General features: G+C 37.4%; 1 long non-coding RNA gene across 7 annotated transcripts in view; it reads right to left on the bottom strand.

The window, feature by feature from the left end:
- The window catches only part of LOC141994248 (uncharacterized), a 152454-nt gene that overhangs the window by 106016 nt on the left and 19790 nt on the right, over window positions 1–26648 (bottom strand). For 6 of the 7 annotated variants that reach the window (XR_012641056.1, XR_012641055.1, XR_012641057.1 and 3 more), the window contains one exon: window positions 14625–14760. This is a non-coding gene — a long non-coding RNA (uncharacterized LOC141994248). Of the gene's footprint in view, window positions 1–14624; window positions 14761–15692; window positions 15743–26648 lie in introns of those variants that run through there. The other variant, XR_012641059.1, reaches the window with a different exon arrangement.

The raw sequence follows: 26648 nt of genomic DNA, 5'->3' as shown, positions 1-26648 counted from the left end.
GTATGGGAATTTTTCCAAATGTTTTGAGGTTTAATAATTGTGTTCAATAAATGATATAAATCAGACAAAGTTAATGAGAACATTGCAAATACACTCCAGTGCACAGTGCCAGTGCAGGATGGGATATCAAATAGTAGCTCTTTGAGTTCACAAGTATTTATGGGAAGTATTTTCAGTGTTCTCTTCAAACCGGAGAAGAATAAACTGGAGAGTTTACATTGCAAAAGGACACCATAACACCAACATGCAACAACAGCTGAACAAATAGGAGTTAAAGTAAAAAAGATAAAGCAGTGTTTTCAGTATTCACCTGCTGAAACATTTGGTTAATCAAATGAATGAGTTCAAATATCTCAAATGCAGTAAATATGCCATAAAGGTCTGTTGTTCCATCCAGCAAAAGCGTTATGGCTGGTTTTTTAATATTATTTTTAACTCAAAAGAAAAATCTATTAAAAAAAAGATTCCAAAGCTCTCAAAGACACCAGAACGTTCATATACACACTCTACTACATTTTCATGAGATAAAATTGTTTTCTTCGGGAAGGGGGGGGGGCCACGACAAGATTTTGGACCAACTCTACCAGATCAGCTGTAATCTAATGGTCTTTTTTTATACCACCTACAGTCAAACTCACTATATAGCCAGTCATAAGATTAAAAGCTTTTCAAGTTGCTATCTTGGGAAATTTCTTTCAAGGAAATTACTACAAAGCCTTGTTTTAGTATGTACCCCTACTGTGAGTCGTACTGTGCTTTTTTAATAAGGAAAGCTATCCATCCATAGAGGTGTATCCTGTTCTCCATGCTTGAGTGTCTAACAGCAGGCACATACAGTAGACACTCTGATGTTTTGCTTCTTTAATTTTCACTCCATAATGTTGGTGCCTGACTGATGCATGTGCCTTCATAGTAGTTTAATTATGGGTGTGCACAGAATTTGGAGGTTTTCAGTCAAAATAACAGATATTATAAACAGCCTTTATGTATAAACATACTAAGATATTGCTATTAGAAAACAATGCCCAATTATTAATGGGTGGGAAATAGCTTAAAACTACCAAGAGAAGAACATAAGTATGTCATGATTAAAATAGAAAAAAAAGCTAGATCTACAGAAGCCTAATTTTAGTTCTTTTTTTTTAAAACGAAAAGATAATTTTGCACTCAATACAAAATGATTTAAAAGTGTGATTGATGTGTCTAACATAAATGGTCATACAATGCTAGCTTTCGACACACAACCTTGTCACGGAATTAAAGTAATTAATGACTGAGGGAATATGGTTTTTTTCAGTGTAAGGATATGTTTTGATTTGAATGAAAATTTTAAACACAGGTCAAGCAGATCTTTGATAAAATAGGCTACTGTACCATTCAGATACCAAATCTGAAAAATATTTTTAAAATCATGGACCATGTACTGAGCTAGTATAAATCAGTCTTGCTCCATTGACTTCAGATTTGGTATGAATATTGACCAAATGGAGCAATATCAGTTCTCGCCAGCTGAGGATCTGTCCCTGTAATCACAACTAAAAAGATTTTCTTAGATAAATAAAGGCCTGAAGTCTTTACTCACTCACACAAAATCCCACTGAAGTTAGTGTTAGCAATGCATTAATTTAAATCTTGACAAACTACACTACATACACTGTCTAGTGACATGGTTACTGTCATTGCATATTGAAATCAGCTCTTCAGAAATCCTAAAACACTGACAGAGCAGTACGAATAGTTCCATATTGTCTCATGTGGTCTGGAATAATACCTGACTGTTCTCCAGTTATGTTGCATTTCTTTAGTAACTGACAAAAAAATTAGTATATTCATTATTTTTGTGAGCAGGAGTTTGAGCTAGCCTGAGAAAATATGTACCTATGCTGACAGAATGGGAGTACTTTAATTTCCAAATTACATACATAAATAAATCAGGTATATCACCTGGTAAGTGAAAGATTATGAAAATAGTAATAGCCTACAAAATCTTGAAAGGCATCATAATTCCTCAAACAATTATCTTCTGTCAGTTATTTGTGAGTAGCCTCATGTAGTTCAAGAAGAGAAAATACAAATGTGCTCCTTTAAAATTCATGAAACCACTCATTCTGTCATAAAAGCAGGCATCTTTCATGGCTACTTATTTCACACCGTCTCATAACTAATACTGACAGTTATTTGGAATACCAAAAAAATGAGCATTGAACAAAGAACATTTGCTGCTCAATTCTTACATTGTAATGTCTAAAACAGAAAATAAAATCACATTTTATATACAGTTAAGAATTTCTGGTGTAATTAAATTAAAATTGGTAGATAAAAATGAGATTGTACAAAGACTAGTGGTGTACTGCTACCAGTACTGGGCTGTGCTGCATCCATGACAACAGGATGGAAGGTTGCTTTTAATACTATTATCTTACATACCCACAGCTGAATGCTAATGCAGCTATACTGAGGAAATCAAGTTTCAGATCTGTATCCACTGAACTTACATCCACAAGGCAGAGAGTCAAAGACCCAGAGTAGAATACAAAGGCTAATCTCATAGTTCTGTAAACTCCCAAAAGGTCCGTTATTTCAAAAGGTACGCACAAGTATTAATTGTCAAATATTTTATACTTTAAGCCTAAGTTGAGGCAAAATCAGATTCCTTTCAGCTCTATTTTCTAAAGGATAGCTGCACCAGAAAATGTAGAAGCTTAACTCAATTTTCATTTGCATTCTGTAAATAGAGAATTGATCATTTTGTTTCATATAAACAATGTCTGCTTTTCCTCTGTGAAGAGCCCAAAAATGTGTGATACATATATAGCCTTGTCCTTGTTTTCCAGAGGCTAACATAATTCAAGTGATCTGTCCTTATTCTAGCTGTACACCCAAGGAACAGGAAAAATTCAGACTGAGAATTTAATCTGTCCTATGCCTTTACTAGAAGTAAGAGTTTTATCAGGAGCAATAATGAATGCTTTCAGAGGCAGATTTAAGTATCTGCAAAGCCCATTGTGTAGTCCTTCCCACCCAAATGCACACTGAAAACACCAATTTAGCTTATTTTTCATTTAAAATACATAAGTTATTTTAGAAATAAAAAAAGACAAGTTATCATTTTGGTTCAAGTTGGGCAGCAGGTGTAATTTCTCCCAAATACAGTAAGAATGAGAATCCTCTAAATATCTCAATGGGCAGTGCTGTAAAATCAATGTCTCTCTCTCACAATTGCTAACAAAATCAAAATGGCTCAGTCCTTCCCCAGGCGCAGAAATTCCTTTAAAGTTTGTTTTACTAGGAGTGGTGTGGATACATGTGAATAAGGAACTCTGACTCAGCTCACAGGAGACGAAGATAGTCTCCCAAAACACTTTAGTCAGCCTTTAGCACACTGCCAATTTTCAGTCACCCTAGTACCAGGTTATTTGTACTCATTATCAGACACTTTCTGGATAGAGAATAAATTCCAATTAGAACTATCAAATGATCTAACAGTTCATGCAACCATTCTCTCCCTATTCTAAAAGACCTACTGGAGCTTTTGATCACTTGCCTATAATATGGTGAAACTCAGTGAAAACTAGCTAAGCTAAGATAAACAGTTTGGGCCACATACTATCTGCATTCTGTACAACTCCTATTGATATACAGTACAGTATTATGGTCCCATAATCCTGTTAGAAACTCTTGCTCCATCTACTAGCCTAATAAAGCAGGAATATCTTGGTAGGTCAAATGTTCAATTATTTTGCCACTAGATTCCTGAAGTTATTATACATAATAGAGAACTGAAATCCACTGTTCCACGACCAGGGAAGAACCAAAGGAAGCATTTCTGATGAAGGCTACTCCAGTACATAAGATGCTACTTATAGAAGACCAAATCCAATGGAAATGAGAACTCCCTGACAAGTTGCTGGGTAGGTGTGCTGTATACAAGCAGGTTCATGGTGCTAATATCCAAGACAATTTAAAAGGCAAAAATAGAACACATTCTAGCCATCTGAGGAGAAGTATTCCCCCATATACAAACACACAGTCTTCATTTGAAGAAATGAAGTGGTATTGTATTTGAAGAAGAGAAAATGGAAGTAGTAGGAAGGAGGGAGTGCACAATGGTGAAAATATTGGCTCATCAAAGACAGAACGGAAAAAAATAACTGTATTATTTTATGAAACTCTAATTGAAAAATATTAAGTTATTGTAAATGTATTTAAATACCACTATTTAAAGGAGACCCCCACATTCAGATATCAAATAAAATTAATGTTTATGAGCAATAAAAGTCCTTGAAAACGCAAAAGGCAGAAGTCTTATGTAAAATATATCATGAAGTTGCCCATTATTCCAGATTGTCCTGTTGCTTGCCCCTCTTCCCAACAGTTGTCTTTCCAATAGTACAGCTGGTGCCACTAAACACAGACATTGAGTGGCAGGAATGGATTCTACCTTTTTCATCTGAAAGGCCCTTAACTCACAGAATTAGTACTTTGAGCAGAAGCACGGAAACGTGCTGACACATATTCTTAACTAGTACTTACAGGTGGGCACACAAAATGGTCCAAAGTTGCCCAGGGCTGTCCAGGCCAATATTAGACTCCTGACCTTCTGATGACCCCAATAAGGACAACAGCATGGAACATGAAGGCTTCTATTGCCAGCCTACTCCTGCTTTACTCGTATTTCTAAATTAATACCATAAAGAAATGTCATTATTGTTCATGTTCATTTTTTAGATCTATATTCCGGATATTATCCATCCTTCTGCATGATCAGTTCTGCAAAGGGGAATTTGAGGCAGTAAGCTTGGTGAGCTCATTTTCCAGTTCAAAAACTCATAAAAGAAATTAGTCCCTAGTTAGGGGTGCATTGCACTATAAATTAATTTCATATACAATCAGAAATGACCACAGAGAGAGTGACCACATCAACTCCATTTGAGAAGAGGCTCACAACTTGAGGGGTGGTCTCTTCCTTCTGATTGTTTCTAGGTCTAGGGAATATTAAAGATGTCCAAAGAAACCTCCATTCAACCCAGAACATTCATTGGATCCCAACAAATGCTGGAGACCAAACAGAGACCACCAATTTATTTCAACAGATTACCAAACAGCCAAGCATATGAATTCATTTGAGCTAACAAACTACGGTAGCTGTTGGATTACTTTTATTCTATTATCACCGGCATAGATCAAACCAATTTGTAACACAATTACCTTAACAAGAAAGTCAAGTTAATAATTCCCGCATAAGTGCCAATCCACCCCCCACACTTTTAGATAACCGGACATTGGAGAGGCTCACTAGAATGCCAAGGTCTTTATTGTGGCCACCAGTCAGTTGTGGCATCATTAAAATGTATCTTCCTCTTTTAATCTTAGGAGACTGTAGTGGCACAAACTGGGCTGAGGCTGATTCACAAAGATCAGTGTTGAAGTTGTTCATTGATGCACTCTCTGAGAGGAGGCAGAAACTATCAATATCATTGACCTTTGTGGGTGCAGCTGCTATTTCAGCATGTGCCCCACCACACAAATTAAATAAAACAGCTGTTGTTGCTGTTTTGGTGGTGATGGTGGTAGGAGGTGTTCCTCTCTCTTCCTTTCTATGCCTCCTCTCTCTAGTTTCATCTCTATTTGTGGTATTGCTGATAATATCACTACCAGACTCGCATTTATATTCTCCAAAACCTCCCGTCTTTCCCAATTTCCCACCAAAATATTTAATAAAGCCAAGAATGCTTTCTTATAACATTTCCTTCCAAATCAAAAACAAAATAGAAAATGAATGGCAAATATGTCCTGAGCTTCATGCCGGTCCATTATTTTTTGATCATATTACTCGGATGCTCAAACGAGTTCTCTTGTCCCCAAACTCCCTCCATCAGGATGAGAATGCTGTTAATCCCATACAGTATGTAAAACTCAGCCAGCACAAATGTGAGACAGCAAGTATAATTTAACCTTTGACCTTCAGCTTCACCCATCCATTGTAATACACAAGGACAGTTTTTGCTAAACACAAAAACCTGTTTTTTGCCGATAGGGGAAGCTGCAAATGGTGATATTCCCCCTCCCCAACACACATGCCCCCCACAACAATTCTGCAACATGGGAAAAGAGAAAAAATACAAATCAGTTTTAGTTCACATAAAAACATTTTTGTCCTAACAAAAGGCCTCGAACCTGCAATCTGTACCATGAAGGGAAACCCCTGTGTTTGTGCAGAACTCAATTGGCTTCAGTGATCCTCCAGCCAGGTCTAAGCATTCACCAGCATGGAGTCCCATGGCACTGAGTGGGGCTCTGCACAGGCCCAGGATTCCCGTTGCATGGATCAGGCTGCAGGATGAGGACTCCAGTCCCTTCCAATCTCCCATCACTTTATTTGCATTGAGTTATCCAGTGTGGCCTCTCAGGACATCCTACATGGTAATTATATATATTCACAGAGGAAACATTTGCAAGGTTTCATTAGAAAACTACAGAATCTTCCGTCAGAGTTTCTTTCATTAAGCATCCAGGCTTCAGGACTTCTACCAGCCAAATTCTGTGTTACCGCTGAAGAAGAAATAAGAGACTATGAAAATGCTGTAGCTTTTAAAAACAAACATCAAAAGAAAAGTGGTAAGGATGCACTTGATGCCATCTTGAATGACTTAGAAGAGAATGCTATTGCTGATTGCAAGCTTTCTGTTTAAATAGGTCAGTGTCTGGAAGGACTGTAGCTTGGATATTTATAGCAATATTTCTTCTTGGGTGGTTTTGTTTAATAGCAATACAATTTTGTTATGTTCAGTTTTCCAAAAGAAATGTTTTGTGGCAGTATTGGTCTTTCCAATGAAACATTATACACTGTCAGACTCTGGATTGTTTCTTAGTTGTCATTGTTTTGGCTGATAGTCTTCACCTGAGATGTACAGAGGGCTTCATTTAAAATTTTACCAAGTGTATTAGACTTTGATTATTCCTGTTTTATCAAAGGCTCATCAATTACTATTGATGTAACATTTTATAGAAGCAAAAAAAGAAAATCCTAAAAAGTTTTACAAAACAGAAACATTATGTGTGGGATTTTCATAACTACTCAGCACTGGCCTGACTCTCCTCCCATTAGTGATGATCTTTGAAACTCCCATTGTATGAGAATAATAATATAAATATTTTGTCAATATAAGATATGACAAAGAGCCCCATCCCTAAAATACCTAAGCACCTGAGTCACTCACCTATTTAAATCTTCACAAGATCAGGCCTTAGTACTGAATCTTTCAATTAATAGAATTAGTACTCATTTTGGCCTCCATGGCTTGGTCACTGATTTATTTTCCCTTGCACAAGAGAAATCAAGGAAAGTGAGGTTGGTTTTGGTTTTGCAAAATCAGGGGTGGATTGGAACCAGGTACCATTTATGGGGTTCAGATAAATGGCTCAGTTTTTGACTAACTCTAGCCTAGCACATCTTTTCACAGCTTTGCTCACAGACATACATCACTGTTTTCCTACCTTCTACAGCTCAGCGTCAAACATCACATATGGCATGCATGTGAAAGCATTCAGCATGTGGGAACAAGCAGGAAAATGCCACATTACCAGTAGTGATCATGTAGATATACAGCATGGCAATACAAGGAAAACTATTTCCAGACTTTTTCTCAGATGTGGATACAGCTAACACATCACTTATTGTAGAATTCAGTTGGGTGATAATATAACAATGTTTTACAGTAATAGGTTAGCTTTTTATTACCCATCACTCTTCAAAGGCCTAATTCGCAAGGTGCTGAACAGACTCAACTCCCAACAATTTTAGCAAGAGCTGATGGTGCTCAGTGCTTGGCAGCATAAGATCCAAATAGTGGGGAAAACATTCTTGCTACAGACAAACCATCATATCTGAAGGTTAAATTTTTTTTTTTTACTATATCCTTAAAATTTCCTTCCATTATTGGGGAAAAAACAGTTATATAAACATACTTGAAGAAAAATGCATTGCTCTCATTTTTTAAAGAGATGCCTTAGGCAATGATAACTTACATAAAGTTGCCCTCATTTGTGTCATACTGCGTGTAAGTTACCTAAGGTGACTAGCATAAAATGACAATTCAAAAGTTTGAAAACAAGTTTCACACAAAAATCAATCAATCAATCAATCACAAGACGGTTGACACCCAATATAATGGGACAAAAGCTCCCTTCACAATTTAATCAGTTGTGTGGGAATTTTTTGTTTTGGAGGCGGGGAGTAGAAATCATTTAAAAATATTCATTTACTCTATACTTTAAAACAGAGTAATTATTCATAGGTTATCACAGAACTGGAAGGGAGTAAAAACATTCTTATGCCAACAGGTCCATTTCTCTACCTTATCTCCAAAGCCTAGTCTTATTTAGCTTAATCAAGGTGTTCATTCTCCCATTTCTGGAAATCCTTCATAACGCAATGTATCAGAGGCAAAGTATACAGTGGTATATTCTTGTTAAAATCATCTTTTCTTAATATCCTTCCTTATTCTTCCTCTGCTCCACATAGACATTTTAAAGCATCTCTCTACAAGTTTTAAGAAGCTAAACAGCAGTAGAAATCCAACAAGTAGTATTTGTTTAAAAACCAAACACAAAAATATAATCCTTTTTTGCCTGTATATATTGGGTAAAAGTTATAAACTCTGTGTGTGGGTCTGAATGAGAGAGACAGAGAGAGAGAGAGAGAAATGATTAAAAATGTACCAAGAGCCATGAATGCATTTTACTGTCATTTCCTTTGATTAACCTTCACCTGACCTCAATCCCTAAGGCAATTTCAGTTTCTTTTTGTTCTTAGATTTAATTCTTCAGTCTGCCAGGTAAGTACATCTCTGTCATTAAAGAGCATTCATCAAGAACAGACTGTTTTTACGGAGTTTTTCAGAGAAATATGTGCTCTAGAGAATTGTTTGCAAAACCTTTAAAGTCACAATATCTGATAAAGTTTGGCCCAAACTTTAGATTTTATGAGACCTACACTAAGATCAACAGACATTATTACATGACTTTTTTTACTGGATATTTTTTAAGCAAAAGAAAAAAAACTGTCCTGAAGTCATTTGAGCTACACCAATTTAAATCAACTGTGGGTCTCTGAATTGCCAACTCTCATGGTTTTATCATAAGTGTTGTGATACTGGTGGTGGAGGCGGGGGAGGTTTAAGGCTCTAGATCTGTGAGAATCTCAGCTTTCATTTTATAAAATATGTAAGTTGTTATCCCCACATGGCTGTGAAGAATAGTTGGTAAACATGACCTAAAAGCTCAAAAACCAGAGAGCAATTAGATTGTAAACACTTTGAGTCAGAAACCATCTCTTTGTTCTGTGCCAGTACAGCACCTAGCACAATGGGACCCTAGTCCATGACTGGAGTTTGTAGGTGATACCACAATATACATTAATAATAAATTATTTTAAGCTAGTCTCATCATTTTGGGAGGTATCCAGAGATTTTTGCTTAGTTGATATTGGCAAATGTTTGAAGCTGCCCATCCAACTCCAAATGGCATTAAAAAATTGAAAAACTGGAAAGGGTCCACAAAAGAGGTATGAGAATGATTCAAGAACTGGGAAACAGGCCTGATAATGAGAGACTAAAGAAGCTTGATCTAGTTTGTTTATTAAACATGAGATTAAGGGGTGACTTGACCATGGTGTACAAGTATTTATACAGGGAACAAATTTCAGGTAGTATACATCTCTTTAATCTAGTATGAAAAGGCATAATGAAATCCAGTGACTGAAAGTTGAAGCTAGACAAATTCAAACTAGAAATAAGGTGCATATTTTTTACAGTGAGAGTAATTAACCATTGGAACAACTTACATAGGGTCATAGAGAATCCACCATCACTTGCAGTCTTAAAATCAAGATTGGATATTTTCCTAAAAGATATGCTATGGCTTGAACAGAAGTAATGGGCTTGATGCAAGAACGATTGAGTGAGGGTCTGTGCCCCAGGTTATGCAGAAGGTCAGACTAGATGACATAATGGTTAGAAGTGATCAGGAGACAGTTTTCCCTTTCGAACTTTTCAGTTTTTTTCCTGTCCCTGAAACAAAAAGTCAAAGTCTCAAAATTTTTCATGAATTAATAATAAAATAAAATAAAATTTGGATCAGATTCATTGAAACATTGCATCCTGATAATTTTGAAATATTTCATTTCTATTTCAACCTTTTCTTTAAAAAATTACCTTATATCTAAAATTTTGAAATGAGATGTCATTTCAAACAAAATGCAAAACTTTTCATTTAAAAAGTGTTGAAACAGGATGCTTCAACAGGGTTCCAAAAAAATTATTCAACTTTTTAAAATCAGTCGTTTTATCAAAACTGCCCCTTTCCTGTGAACCGTTTCCATTTCAATGAATCAGCATTTTCCAATAAAAAAAGTTGATTTGAAATATTCCCAACTAATTCTAATAATGGCCCCTTCCAGCCCGAAACTCTATGAATAAAAACACATATCCACACACCTCTCTAATGCGGGGGGTTTAAATGCATAAACTATATTTATGTAGTTTCTTTGTCACGAATGCACACATTTCTAAAGGAGGCACATAACTGCTCACAACAGGTCTGTTTCCATTGGACTAAGCTGTCCTCAGCAGTGAAAGATTCTGCAAACAGTCTTCTATAACAAACATATATGGTGAGCTCTAATAAAATAGCCAGCTCTTCAATGACAGATGTACTTACCTGATAAAGTGCCGTATTTAAATGGAGGGGCAAAAGGAAATGAAATAGCCTTAGGGAGTGAGGTCAGGGGAAGGTTAATCAAAGGAAATGACAGTTAAATGGGATGCATGGTTCTTGAGATTATGCATGTGCATTTTGTTGAAAAATATGTAGTGTTTAGAGGCAAGTCAAAATAATATACGTATATAAAAAGAAACATAGCCCACACGTCCTTCATAGCCCCACAGTCTACAAATGGATCTCCCATTGATGACCCAAAATCATTGACTGAGGGATGAAGAAAACTAAGGTTTTACCAGAACAAGACAACTATCACTGAATTTATGTCATTATTATGAAATACAATTGAGATCCAAACCACCCCTATTTGGAGAGCTAAAATTATTCAGTGAAGTTGTCAGTGTTTGGAACCTAGCACCCACAGCTCTCCTTTACACTTCCCTTACATTTATTGTCTAAACTTGGTGATCTTTTCTCAAAATTGGTATATGAGCAAATAAGGGGAAAACTAAAGCTGGGCAAATACTACAAAAAATGTCTGTAAATATTGATTTGGATTTTAAAATGACTTTGCTTTGGTGATATTGATGTCTCTTTGTGTTTACTTTCCAACTATTTTCATACCATTGGATTTTTACTACCCGTTCTGTTTCTTAAAACCAATTATAAACTTGCATATTTGTGGAAAGGGATTTTTAAATTTGCCCTCCACAAACATTCACCCAAGAAATCTGATTATAGGAGTTTCCCTCAACTTGTCAGGGAACAGAAACAATATCATGTGTCTTGTAATAAGTCACAACTAAGCAATATAGCTTAAATTTCTGATTTTGAATTGTAGGCCACATACTCACTGAAACTGAAAAAAAATTTTACCGAATAATTTCAAAAAACATTCCACAAACAGAAGATAAAATTCATCAACTCGGTTATTCATTATGAGTTATTCACTCAGTTCTACTAAAATCTAATCGGTTTCTAAAAAAGCATCCAAAACGTGTTTTAAATATAAGTTGCAATAATGAAATATGGCAGTTGATCTTGAAATATGCCCAGTTGATCTTGAAATGTGCCCTTACCCAGAGTTATTAATCCCCCATCACTTTGACAATTGATTTTGAACACCGTCTGTTGCAGAGTCTTTATAATACAAAATCATAAACGTTCAAAATTAATTTATTGCTCTTTGTTCCACCTGGCAAAAATGCAATGTCAAATTGAGGTTGTGCTGAAACAAAGATGCAGATTAATATTTGTATATTATTTTTGTCCATATTATAGTCAAAAAATGTCCACAGAAAAGCATAGAAAAAGGAAGAGACTACACTGCCTTTAATCACTGGAAAATATTTGTACAAATAGTGTTAGGCCATTTTTTAAAACGTATGTGTGTGGGGTGGGGGGAATATCACTATGTTGAGCTATCATTACTGATATTTTTGTTCAGTTGTTTGTTAACTAATAAATATTAGTCCAGATTTTCAAAGGCATGTGTGTAAAAGTGTTCCTCAGCACATGCGTATAGGTACATGCATGCACTCATCAGGTGTGTGTAGATATATGCATGTGCTCTCAAGTAACATTTACATCTATGCAATTGGGGCATGCAAACATGTGCATGCAGGTTTGTACACATGCTTTAGAAAAACAGGTCATTTCACAAGCCCTCATCAATTAAGCTTGTTTTGAAAATTCACTAACCAGTATTTTCTGCGCTGCCAGTTATCACTTCTCATTTTAATCGCAGAGAGATCCACAATTCCAGATCAAACCAAAATAATGAGGGGGAGGAGCAGTGAGATTAGGAGGTAGTTAAAACAATATATAAATAAAGCACATGTTCGCATAAAAAAATGGTCCATGCAGCAGTTACTTCTGAATGAACACCTCCAACTTGTTTGCATATTCTGCAGGCATGAACTCAGCTATTAGGGAAAGAACCATTACAGCTGTTGCACCTGTAAATAGTATTTTTGCTATTTCTGCAGCATACTCTGTGCTTTCTTGTCAACACACCCCTTTTATCAATGAATATGTACTTCTCACAAGTCTTTAATGGAATAGGTGTGTTTTCATAAATATTTCTCCAGTTACTAGCTGGGTTATATATATAATATATATTATATATTTCGATCCCATATACTTATCTGTTATATACACAGTTCATAATTTATACTTTTCATCTATGCTATCCAATTTGAATTATTCACTTTAAACTGACCTAGTATATTGATTTGTAATGATGTTTAAGGGATATTTTTAAAGGATGAAAAAGAACGGATTACCAAGAAGCTTGTTGTAAGAATAAAGTCTTGTTCCAAGACTGCTTGAATTATAAGATTTCTAAAGTCAGCTACTAAAGTATTAAAGAAACAAAGATATGGAAAGAAGGTGTTTCATGCCTTTTTGTAAGTTTCTGTTGCTCCGAGTTTCCAAAGTAACTTTTCTTTCTAGAAAGACAAAACTGTAGTTTTTTTCTTATTTCTTTTTCTTCAAAATAATGATCCCTGACACTTTTTAAATTTACATACTGGGTAATCTGTAAAATATAGACTCACTCAGTTATCCTGGCAAGCCTCACTTTACCTCCTTCTTAAGTTTTTTTTTCCATGTATATTAAGTGGAAGACCTATCTGACTGTGTACTGGGAACATAGTATTCATGAGTCTGTAGACACCTCTGAGATATGGAAATTAATTTCCAATATAAAACAGTTAACTGAATAACTCTATATAAATTCAAGTTTAATATTAATCCCATTCCTTTTGTTGGCAATGCAGTAACATCCATTCTCAAGTCATGAGCACTTTCCTGAGCAAGATGCAAATTAATTTTACTGCTCTTTTTCAAATACAAATTTTAAAAGTTAACTAAAGACTACAGAGATTTGAAACATTTTCAATAATTGTTTTAATTACAGCTAGGAGTGGAGAAAGGGGAAAACACCACCTGATGAATTAGCAATCATTTTTCTGACATAAAGGGGAAAAAAATAGTCTCTAAACTCTCACACCCAAAGAAAGTTCAAACAAAGTCAATGGAGAAAACTTTTGGTAAGCACACAGAGGGGCTGGTTTTGTTCTGAACTCAGAATTTTTCTTTTCTATCAATAACTAGTTTCACTTTTAGATAAAACCACCAAATCTCCAAACATTAAATATATACACTTTGACAGCTTTCAAAGCTTGCTTTCCATCCAAAAGTTGATGAGAAAACTCCATTAAATTCCTCAGAGCACATAAGGGGCCTCTTTTCTAGAGTATGAATCTCCAGCAAACAGCTCATTTCACTTCTGCATAAAGGTAAGCAAAATGCATATTTTGGGGGGGGTCTTTTCTCTCCCAAGTAGATTTGGGCTCCAAAGACTGTAAGAGCCTTCTGGTGCCCTTTGACATTCAGACTTCCAGCATCTCAACCATCAGTCAGTGCTCAGGTAACAAAAGAGCACTGAAACCTCCAGTTGTCATCTCTGTGCTACATCTGTTGGCCATGCTGTTAGGAAGCTTTGACCCCATCATTTGGCTGTAAATAGCATGGAAATCAACAACAACAAAAACCTAAGTGAACAGGAAAACTGGAAGTTACAAGTCAGGGTCAGCAGATTTTCTTTGAAAACATACCTGTGAAGATATAAGGGATTGCTGAATTAAATTAAATCAAAGCAAACCTGCTATTTAACACTGCTAAAATTGTGAAGATGTGTCACTGATTTAGTGACTATCTGCAAATATGCCTCCCCATTTGATTAACATGTTTGTATTTCCATTTAATTTATAAGTCGTCTTTGGGAAGATTTTAATTAAGAGTTTTAATATATAATAGAAGGTCTATTGTATTATAGCAGAAATATTTTCCCTGTCCACCAGAATACTTTTTATTTCAGCTTCACGCTCAAGGGTTCTCACCTGTTCTCCTTATGCTGGTTGAAATCTTGTATCCAATCTGTCTGAATCAAATTGTTTGTGTTTGTCTGAATACCATCATCTTCCTAGTGTATCACTTATAGTTAACCATAAATGCAGGCATTGTCTTCCACTCCACCTACAAGCCAAATCAGACATCATTACCCGTTTCAGTTAAATTTCATCACTTCTATATTGTAGTTTGTTTTTCATTTGAACTCTGACAGAAGAACAAACATGATCTAGTTGGAGGGCAAAAGAAGAATCAAAAGAAATTGTGTGCTGAAAAAATGGTATGAGTTAAAAGATCTACTTTTTTCCCCCTATTTTATTTATTCCCAAGGTTACAATGCATAATTTTACACAAACTCAATTACATAGCTCAGTGATTTACTGGCAGAGCTGGTCAGAAGATGCTATCTGGCTTTAACTAATGTGTTTGCCTATTTACAATACAAAATAAATCCTCAGAAAATTACAAAATGGGCAAAAACAACACCCCCCCACACACACATACTAATGTAAAGTCAGAAATGCATCTAATGTGACACAATATGAAGGTTGAAAAGAAGTTCCCTGAACATTGTTTTCATTTGGCAGACAACTGGTCAATCATGGTTCAGATATGGGTTCAGTCTTTCAGCTCATGCACTAGGATTCCAATCCAGCAACGTATTTCAGCATGTGGGTAAACTTAAGCACGAGTAAACTTATTGACTTCAAAGCTAAGTGTTGTCTTTATGCTTTTTTGGCAATTTCCTAAGGATCAGTTAGCATTGTAAAAGGGTGAACGTATTGACTATGACGGGACCACTCATGTACTTACAGTGACGCATGGACCTAAGTGCTTTGCTAGATTTGGGCCTACCAGCCATTTGGTAACGGATTTGAAAGTGTATCATGTTAACAACGAGCTACATTAATGTGTCATGAGCTGATACTTGTACCTTAGAGGAGGTGATTGCTGCAAGTGGAAATGTTCAAAATTTGTAAATAACTGAAGAAAGAGCTCCATGGAGCTCATCATTCACCAACAGAATCTGGTCCAATAAATGATATTACCTCACCCACCTTGTCTTTCCCAAAGGGGACACAGCAGGGAGCCTCATCAGAATGTTCCTTGGATATAGACAGCATGAAGCTGGAATTTCCAAACCAAACCAAAAATCAAAGGTTTCTCATGGCTCAGTCCTCTGGAATAATCTGACATGATTTTATACATGATGTGTACCTAAAATGACCTACTATGCACATCTCATGGTCTAAGTTTGTGTGAATTGACTGTGTTTATTTACTCACTTCTGCCACAAAGCAATTGCTTCATCAAACATGAAATACCACAATATTCTAGAACACCAAACTTTCCTAACAAGGGCCTAACCCTGCAATTCTGTCTCCACTCAGGAGGAACCTTATTGAAGTCAATGGGGCTTCCGATAGGCACTCTACTGGATCCAGCTTCAGGCTTGGTACCTTGATGAACACATTTAAATAATTTGGATGATACATTAAATGGATTTGTACTATCAAAATACACAGGAGTGGGTTTTTAATAATATTATTGATGGTGTCACATTTATGCTGGGTCATCACAGTCAAATTCTGACCCTATTAAAGTCCATGGCGAAACTCCCATTGACTTCAATTGGCCAGGATTTCACCCATCATATATGAGGCAGAAGAGATGTAAGGAGTTAAAGTGTTGGCTTCCTGATGAACAGCTTCCATTTTTTAAAATTATAATTCAGTCAGCAAGAAGCAATCTTTCTTGAAGTGGAAACCAATCTCAACTAAACTCCTTGAGCTCTGCTTCATTCATCAAGAGAGAAAACACGGGTGCATGTGCCATGTCCTAACAAGAGAAAATCATAAGGAGAAGAGGACAATGTCTGATTAAATAAATATAAAACAACACCCTTCTCAGTCCTAACAAACCCAGGTTTCATTGTCCCCCATAATATGACATCCCCTTTCACTAATTTCAGTGAAATTGCTCTGAGTATTGCTATGGAACCTTAGATCTTATCCCTTGGAGTATTTTCAGTCCTGATTTAACCAATGAAAATGGCTTACCTTTGTTGTATACATGTATTGTAAGGCTAAACATAAATAGGGGTTGTAGAGGTGTAATTGAGAGAAGATTTTGACCAAGTGACTCTAAAATAACTCTCAACCACATAATGCTGGATGTAAAATTAATAGATATTTAAACCCTGAGGGACATTCCCCATCAATGTACACACTGCTCAGATTTGGGGGAGGTAACAACTTGAGAGTGTCTGTGTGGTGCATATTTTCGTACATATACTCATTCTGAATACAGGTAACATATGACCATAATGGCTTCAGGGGTCAACCTGATGGATATGTGTGTAGGGAATATACATGAAGAGCCATGCTGCCCAGGGAGAAAAGGGACGAAAAGAGCAGCACAGGAAACCTACTCCTGTGCACAAATGTCTGTGCAATGGGGTTTTCTTCCCTGGGGATCCCAGCACTGTATCCCCACCCAGAACCTGGTCCCCCTACATGAAGCACCTTCTCATGTTCAGCCTCACAGAGCTCCCTGCCCAGCTGCTTTGGATGACATTGCCTAACATTTCTATATTTTAATGCCACTATAAATAGTAAACAGTCATTTTTAATTGATAAAAATTATTTCCCTGCAGGTTAGCCACCCAGGCCAACTGAGCGAGATTCTTAACCCAAGATACCAAAATAACCCCCTGAAAAAGGTTTGTTTGAGGGGAGGGGTATTTTTAACTTTTCTAAATCTCAGTGATTTAGAACCTTATTATATTTTGCAACAATATATGTAGCATAACAGGACAGACTTAACATCTGCATTTAGACACCACCTGCCATCTCATCTTAGGCAAGCATGTTGTGGTGGACCAGGAAGTACAGAATATGCTCTCTTTTACATCCTTTCCACTCCATATTTAAACAACACTTAGTGCCCTTCCGCCCATTATTTTATTTATTTGAACATTTTCTTATCTATTTAGGTACTTCTGCTCCCTTATTACCATCGCCTCACAATCATTACTGGCTTTTATTTTCACAACACCCTTGTAAGGTAGGGAAGTACTATTCCAGTTTTACAGGTGGGGAACTGAGGCACAGAGTGAATTAAGTGACTTGCTCAAAGTCACAGAGGAAGCCTGGAAAAGCAGAGAATTGAACAGTGCTCTCCTGAGTCCTAGTCCAATGCTTTATCCATTAGATCATCATTCCTACTCTATTGTCTTCTTATTTATTATTTTTTTCCCTTTCCTGAATAAGCTCCCGCTGGTTGTTCTTCACATTCGACTTTTGATTGCAATGGCTATTTAAGGCCCTGATCCTGCAAAAACGAACGCACATGCTGAACTTTACACTCATGCATAGTCCCACTGAAGTCAATGGGAACATTCAAAAAGTTCAGAATATGTGCATGAATTCTGGTGGGATCCAGGCCATAATGTTTTTATTGTATTACCACAGAATGCCCAGGCAGAAGTGACACTTAAAAATAATACTGTATATATTTCACAAAATTTCCTTGCATTTCAATAGAAAAAAATGCATAAGAATTCCTTCACTGATATAATCTCTTTCTCATCAGTTTGCTATTTTCTGTAGAGAGGGAAGATAATTGTAAAGGCACAGTTCCCAAGTTACCTGAAAGCATAAAAACTCACTTACATGTTACATATTAAAAACACAAATCACATTTTAATCAACTGCTTCCTTAAGTGTGAATTTCGAAAAAATTACTTTAATTGTGACCTTATAAAACATTTGATATTGATGACTCAGACTTTTCAATTAAATAGCAATAATGCAACAAAAGAAAACAAAGCAATGAGTGATGCCAACAGAAGTGTCATAAATACTCTTGTTTTATTTACAGTTTAATTTTTAAGGGATTTTGTACACTGGTCAAAATTCTGACAGGAAGATTGACATTCAAAACAGGGAGGGATTAGGATTCAGAATTCCTGGCTCTGCCACTGGCTCACTGTGTAACTCTGGACAAGTTAGGCCAAAATTTTCAAAGGAAGCCACTCACTGGGTGCCTCCATTTTTGTAGGCCCAGTCTGAGAGACACAGGGCCTGTTTCCCAGTGGTACTGAGCATCCAGAGTTAAAATTTACTTCCCCTGGAGTTGTGGAGACTCAGCATCTCTGAAAATCAAAATCTTGGTGTCTCAAGTTTGGCATACAAAAGCTGAGGCACCCAACGCTAGAGGGCATATTTGAAAAAATTAACTATACCTTGGTGTACCTCAGTTTACTCATCTGTAAAATGAGTGTAATAGCATTTAACTACCTAGCTCATTGCAGCCATGTTTGTACAGTACTCTGAGAATCTCAAAGGGAAGGCATCGTATACTAGTAAATGCACATTATTATCATTACAAACCACCCAGTTCAGGAGCTGTCCTCGTTAAGTGCACATTTCCTTGCCTGGACATATTTATTCATTTCTGTACTCTAATGCTGTCTGCAGCAAAGAAAAGGTTTTCCCCATTATTCATCAATACTCTTGTTTTACTTTTGCCTGGCTAGTCCTAGGTCTGGACTTGCTCTGCATTGTTCAAATGGCATTCCTTGGCTCTGAGATCCATTGCTATGAACATGACTTTCCTGCACCTGATAATCTGAGTTAGCTCTGGCAGAAATTAACTAATATTTTTCTTATGCATTTTCAGTAGTCCCAGGTGTCATAAATTAGGAGTCCTTCTCTTAACTTCCCCTTATATTGTGATTATTCAATGTTTTATTTTCCTTACTAAAACTGCTTATAGACTCATAGACTTTAAAGGTCCGAAAGGGCCATTATGATCCTCTAGTTTGACCTCCTGCACATTGCAGGCCACAGAACCTCACCCACCCACTCCTGAAATAGACCCCAGCTGCTGGCTGAGTTACTGAAGTCCTCAAATCATGGTTTAAAAACTTAAAGTTACAGAAAATTCATCATTTACACTAATTTAAACCTGCAAGTGACCTGTGCTTCATGATGCAGAGAAAAACAACCCCATCCCCCACAGGGTCTCTGCCAATCTGACCCGGAGGAAATTACTTCCCAACCCCAAATATGGTGATCTGTTAGACCCTGAGCATGTGGGCAAGACCCACCAGGCACATATCTGGGAAAGAATTTTCTGTAGTAACTCAGAGTCCTCCCTATCTGGTGTCCCATCTCCAATCGTAGGGGATTTTTGCTACTGTCAGTTGCCGATGGGCCTCATGCAATTGTAGGCAGTCCCATCATACCATCCCTTCCATAAACTTATCAAGCTCAGTCTTGAAGCCAGTTGGGTTTTTTGCCTCCACTACTCTCCTTGGAAGGCTGTTCCAGACCTTCATTGCTCTGAGGGTTAGAAACCTTTGCCTAATTTCAAGCCTAAACTTGTTGATGGCCAGTTTATACCCATTTGTTCGTGTGTGCACATTGGAGCTTAACATAAATACCCATCTCCCTCCCTGGTATTTATGCATCTGAAGTATTTAGAGAGAGCAATCTTATCTCCCCTCAGTCTTCTTTTGTTTAGGCTAAACAAGCCAAGCTCTTTGAGTCTCCGCTCATAAAGTAGGTTTTTCATTCCTCGGATTATCTCTGCACCTGTCCCAGTTTGAATTCATATTTCTTAAACATGGGAGACCCGAGCTGCACACAGTATTCCAGATGAGGTTTCACCAGTGCCTTGTATAATGGTACTAACACTTCCCTGTCTCTACTAGAAATACCTAGACTGATGCATCCTAGGACTCATTAGCCTTTTTTATGGCTGCATCACATTGACAGCTCATAGACATCCTGTGATCAACCAATACACCCAGGTCTTTCTCTTCTTCTGTCATTTCCAACTGAGAAATCCCCAGTTTATAGCAAAAATTCTTGGTTTTAGTCCCTAAATCCATGACCTTGCATTTTGCACTATTAAATTTCATCCCATTTCTATCACTCTAATTTATAAAGTCATCCAGAGCTTATTGTATGATATTCTGGTCCTCCTCCATATTGGCAATACCTCCCAACTTTGTGTCATCCACAAATTTTATTAGCACACTCACACTTTTTGTGCCAAGGTCAGTAATAAAAATGGTAAATAAGATTGGTCCCAAGACTGATCCCTGAGGAACTCCACTAGTAACCTCCCTCCAGCCTGACAGTTCACCTTTCAGTATGACCCGTTGTAGTCTCCCCTTTAACCAAGTCTTTATCCATCTTTCAATTCTCATATTAATCCTGATCTTCTCCAATTTAACTAATAATTCCCCATGTGTAACTGTATCAAATGCCTTACTGAAATCCAAGTAGATTAGATCCTTTGCATTTCCTTTATCTAAAAAACTCAGTTATCTTCTCCAAGAAGGAGATTAGGTTGGTCTGGCACGATCTACCCTTTGTAACACCATGTTGTATTTTAATCCCAATTACCATTTACCTCTATGTCCTTAACTATTTTCTCTTTCAAAATGTGTTCCAAGACTTTGCATACAACTGAGGTCAAACAGACAGGTCTGTAGTTTCCTGGATCACTTTTTTTTCTCCTTTCTTAAAAATTGGAACTATATTAGCAATTCTCCAGTCACAGGTTATGATCCCCAAGTGTACAGATTCATTAAAAATCCTTGCTATTGATCTTGCAATTCAATGTGCCAATTCCTTTAATATTCTTTGATAGAGGTTATCCGGGCCCCCTGATTTAGTCCCATTAAGCTATTTGAGTTTGACTTCAACCTCGAATGTGGTAATTTCTACCTCTGTATCCTTGTTGACATTAGCCACCCTACCACTACCCCAGAATTCTTCATTAGCCTCATTAAAAACTGAGGCAAAGTATTTGTTTAGGTGTTGGGTCATGCCTAGATAATCTTTAATCTCCATCCCATCCTCAGTGCCTAGCAGTCCCAGTTCTTCTTTCCCTGTTTTCTTTTTATTTATATGGCTATAGAACCTTTTACTGATAGTTTTAATTCCCTTTGCAAGGTCCAACTCTTCTTGCCTTTTGGCAGTTCTCACTTTATCCCTACAGGAGGCAGCTTTCCTTGTTGATCCCTCCCATCTTCCATTCCTTGTAGGCTTTCCGCTTTCTCTTAATCATCCGTTAGAGATACTTGCTTATCTACCTTGGTCTGCCACCCTTCCCTAAAAATATTCCCTTTCTTGGGATATGGGATTCGGATAGCTTCTGCAACTTTGACTTAAAGTAATTCCAAGCCTCCTCCACATTCAGATCCTTGAGTTCTTCAGTCCAGTCCACTTCTCTAACTAATTCCCTTAATTTTTTAGAGTTAGCTCTTTTGAAATCAAGGACCCTTGTTGCAGATCTATTTTTGTTTATCCTTCCATTTAGTTTAAACTGAATTAGCTCATGATCACTTGAACCAAGGTTGTCCCCTACAGCCAGTTCTTCTATGAGGTCCTCACTACTCACCAATACCAAATTTAAAATGGCCTTACCTCTTGTTGGTGCAGCAACTATTTGGTGAAGAAATCTGCCAGCTATCACATCCAGGAAAATCTGGGCCCTACTATTATTCGTAGCATTTGTCCTCCAATCTACAACTGGGAAGTTAAAGTCTCCCATAATCACACAATTCCCATTAGTATTTATTTCATTAAAAAGAGGTCTCATTCCTTCATTCATTAAAGAGGTCTCTATCCATATCTAAATCAGATCCTGATGGTTGGTAGCATATCCCAAGCACTATATCAGAGGAACCTAGAATAGCTTTCTTCCCCAAAGTGGTTTTGGCCCAAACAGGCTCTCTTATCCATTCCATCACTTCTAATTTCTGTACAGCCTACCTCATCATTGATATACAATGCTACTCTGTCACTTTTGCCTTTATTTCTGTCTTTCCTGAACAGCACATGCCCACCAATACCTGTACTCCAGTCATGACTACTATTTCACCATGTTTCTGTTATCCATATAAGATTTGGTTTCACTTCCTGCACCAGTAGTTCTAGGTCCTCCATTGTGTTACCCAGGCTCCTTGCATTGGTGTACAAACATCTTAACTGTTGCTGCTTGGGTTCGCCCACATTCCTTGCCCAATTGGGTACAGTCATTCTACTGCCAGTATTGCCTATCTGACTGGTACCAGCATTAACCTTCCTCTTAATACCCATTCTCCTCCCTACTGCTGCTTCCTTTCCTGCTGCAAGATTCCTGTCCCTTTTCCTTTGCTTGAAGTCAGTGCTAACATAAGAAGGCTTTTTTTCCTCAGGCCCCACAATTCCTCCATACAAAACAGAATTGCTTTTTAGTTCCAATGCTTCTTATTAAGTTATCTCATCTATTTCCATTTAGCGTCTCTAACAGCCTCTTTAGTCACACCTGTGCTATTTGATGAGCCTGGCCATGAGCCTATTGCAGCCTATTGTCTGTAGGCTCTTGACCTTTATTTAATGCTGTTTTAAGGTCAGGAAAATTCTGTAATAATTCCTTGTGTTATTGTTTGTCATTTCTCTGATACTGTAATGCAAGGGTGGTCAATTATTTTTTGTCAAGATCCAAATTTCTTGGTCAAGGCACAGTCAAGATCCAGACTCCAGAGAAAATAATTTAAAAAAACAATGATAATAAGTAAATAAAAGTGCCTGGTAGTCCAGATTTGGCCCACAGTCTGCCTATTGACTATCCCTGATGTATTAGTTACCAAGATACACTTGCCCAATGTATTCACAACTGAATTGGGAAAAAAAAACCCATAAGAAAACCAGTAAAATCAAAGGACACTTTGGGGTACAGGCCAAGCTTGAGCAGAACACATGTATCTGAGCTGATGCTAAGCCCTGCATCACCTCAAACAACTTCAGCATCCCAGAAGGCTTTATAACGGAAAGAGTAACAGACTCTTAACCATAGTGACTTGACAAGCCCTGATGTAGTAATGTCCAGTGAATTCATTCCCACTGAATCTGTTCAAGCAAAATAAAAACAACAGTATTTTCTGCACTGGACCATAAACCAGCCAAGATGTATTCTATCTATGAAAAATACATGCCTTGTTAAGCTGTTATATTCTAAAAGACACAATTCTCAGAGTAGACTTCAAGTAATTGGAAATGAAGGACTGAGGTCAAGGATGGTCCATACTACAGATCTCACTGGTCTGACAAAACTTATTTGAACCTCTGCCTACGAAACAGGGACATCATGTCATCAGTTTACTAAAGGGTCCTCAACTGGCAATAACAGGTGGATTAGTTAGTTAATTAATGTAGATAACAGAAACAATAGTATATTTTCATAAAGAGGGAACTGGAACCACAAAGGATTAAGTGTAAGAGCTATTGCACAGGGCTCTTTTGGACTTTCTGGTCCTCCTTCACCAGTAGTTTTTTAAGCAGAAGTACATTAGCAGGATACAGCAGGAAATCAATTGCCAATAAATAACCAGTGAGAAGGAGTGAGAATCAAATAACCATTTACCACTGACAATCAGCTTCTAAAATTTAAGAGGGATAGATTAGATAGATAAGACACCCATTAGAGACTGGATGCCATAGGCAGTGTCTGATGCTCTATTATGCAAGGTAGTATATGTTCTTTTCTGCCATAGAGCTCCTATCCAAAAGCACTCTTATTAAGTTCTCCCATCCCACTAAACCTCTACCACAAAGGACACCGTCATAACCAAGGCTGTACAACAAGGATCATTTATACATCTGACAACCTTTAAACCCCCAAAGAAAGGGAAAAGGAAGCAGTAAAGCTCTCTGAAGAGCTCTTTGGTGGTACAAGCAGAATTATGAGCAGCAGGAGAAATATGAGTAATTAAGACAACAGTATATCTATATCTTACAGCTGACAGAGTGAAGCTGCAAGTTAGCTCTGGGCAAGGTGTTAGAGGAAAGAACTGAGCACAATGTTACGAACGTTATTGTTGAAAAGTCAGCTCTGCAAAAGGGCTAAAGGCACAATTTCATTAAAAAAGGAAGTAGATTGGCTTAAGAGAGCAGTTAGTTGCAGACTTGTAATTTTAAAGGAGCAGGTCAACAGATACCTATAACAAGACAAGCAATCATTTTAGGAGTCAGCTAATGTGACACTTTTACTGTTCTTAAAAGGAATGATCCTAAATGATTTATCAGTGGGTTATACAGAGAAGTAGAGCTAAAGAATTGCTCTGAAATACAAGATAAAATACTAGAATGTACCTGGATTACAGGTACCCAGCCCTTCTGAGCTGAACAGTTTGGAAACAGTTGTTGCCATTTGGGAGTCAGCATTTACACAGGGTTACCCCCAGTAGTATCTGAGATACAGCATGTGTACAATGCAGTACCCAAACTATGTCTGGAACGGTACATAATTGATATCTCAGGTACCAGTAACTGAGGCTTTGTGGACTGTTTAATCATAACACCTATGTATATATCAGCTGTATATAATGAGCTAGATTCTCTACTATGCTGTAGTTCCTTTGCACCAGTCCACATACTCCCCTCCCCCCACTTTTCTTTTGGCCCCTACTACAGGGTGTGCTCCAGTGATTCCCCAGCTGGCATAATGGTCCTTTGTGACTATGACAGCATAGTTTTTAGCAGCCCAGAGGCTATTTTCTCCATCTAGTATATATCAGTGACTTAGAGCAATACTTGAGCTTCAACAATGCACAAAACCAACACAGTTTGTTACAACAAGGCAGCTTTTGCTCATGATTGGAGTAGCAGGTATGAGATACACTTGAGAAAACCATGGGCCATGTCCTAAGTCCCTGTGTAAAGTATGAATGGAAGGGAAATCCTTATGTGAAAAAGAACTGTGGATCCCACATTGTCTAAATAATTACCTGAGGCCAACAGCAGGGCAAAAGGATGAGATGTGTGAACATTCTGAAACAGAAGGCCCACACCCTATGAACCCCAGACCAGATGCACAACATTCTGCTCACAATCACACCAGTGTAAATCTGGAGTAATTCTGTTGGGGAAACTTCGGTGGAGTTACTCAGATTTACATCAGTGTAAATGAGAGTAGCATTTGTCCAAGTGATTGCCCTGAGTGTGTGTCTCCCAACCCTTTACCAAGCTGTCATTGACTGGCCACAGCAGCTACTGCTGTTATTTCTACCATGGTAGCTTCTAAAGGTCCCAGCCCCATTGTCCTGGCCACTGTACAAACATTTATGTCACCCCTTCAAAGGAAGCAGGAAGTTAATAATCTTCTGACCAGAATTAACATGCTTGGGCAATATCCATGCAATGCATGTTTTCCATTGGAGCATGCCACATAGAGAGTTTTCTGCTTTCTTCCCCTTTTTGCTCTGCCACACTCCCTTTCTCACATGGCAAAGCAATGGCACGGATATATCATGGTACAGCCTGACTTTAACTTATTTGCTTTGGGAAGTATACCATGTTGTGCAGTATTCCAGGCCATGGTTTCTTGCTACAACCAGCTCTCTTCTGTATCACCTAATGTGAGAGACCATACGGAAACCTGCACAGCACCTTCCTGTATGCCATTTGGGGGGGCCCAGCATTCTGCAAATATTCGCAGCACAAACTCTAATGGTTCTGTAAAATACACACTTACATCAAGCATATAAATGAAAATGGACATAGTAAAATCCTGAATATCATATATTGCATATTTCCAGTACATATATAACATACCGGTACTTCCTATGTTCCTGCATACAGCTCCCAATCACATCCATGTTCTGAGGGCAACAGAGTGTACAGCCCTTAAAAACTTGAAAATCAGCACTCCCATTTCTCACTTTCTTGAGCACTAAAATGCATTTAAAATTAGAAAAACTGACGTATTATCTTTTTGACTTCCTGATGAGTTTATTTACTCCCTTGTTCAACAGAGCTCTTGTTTCATAGAAATGTAAAATGTGTAATATGCTAGAACACCAAACTGTTAACTTGGGGTGAAATTCATACCTATGCAGAACAAGGCCAATGGGACCACTGAAGTCCTACTGAACCCTAAGGTAAATGTTACCCTTAATAGAAATATTCAAATTACTTGGATTATATGTTATTGAAGTTTGGGCTATCAAATAA

The sequence above is a fragment of the Natator depressus genome, chromosome 9 (assembly GCF_965152275.1).
Source record: "Natator depressus isolate rNatDep1 chromosome 9, rNatDep2.hap1, whole genome shotgun sequence".
In the NCBI taxonomy this organism is placed as follows: Eukaryota; Metazoa; Chordata; order Testudines; family Cheloniidae; genus Natator; species Natator depressus.
The sequence above is the reverse complement of the archived record's forward strand: the minus strand, read 5'-3'. Positions and strand labels throughout refer to the sequence as shown.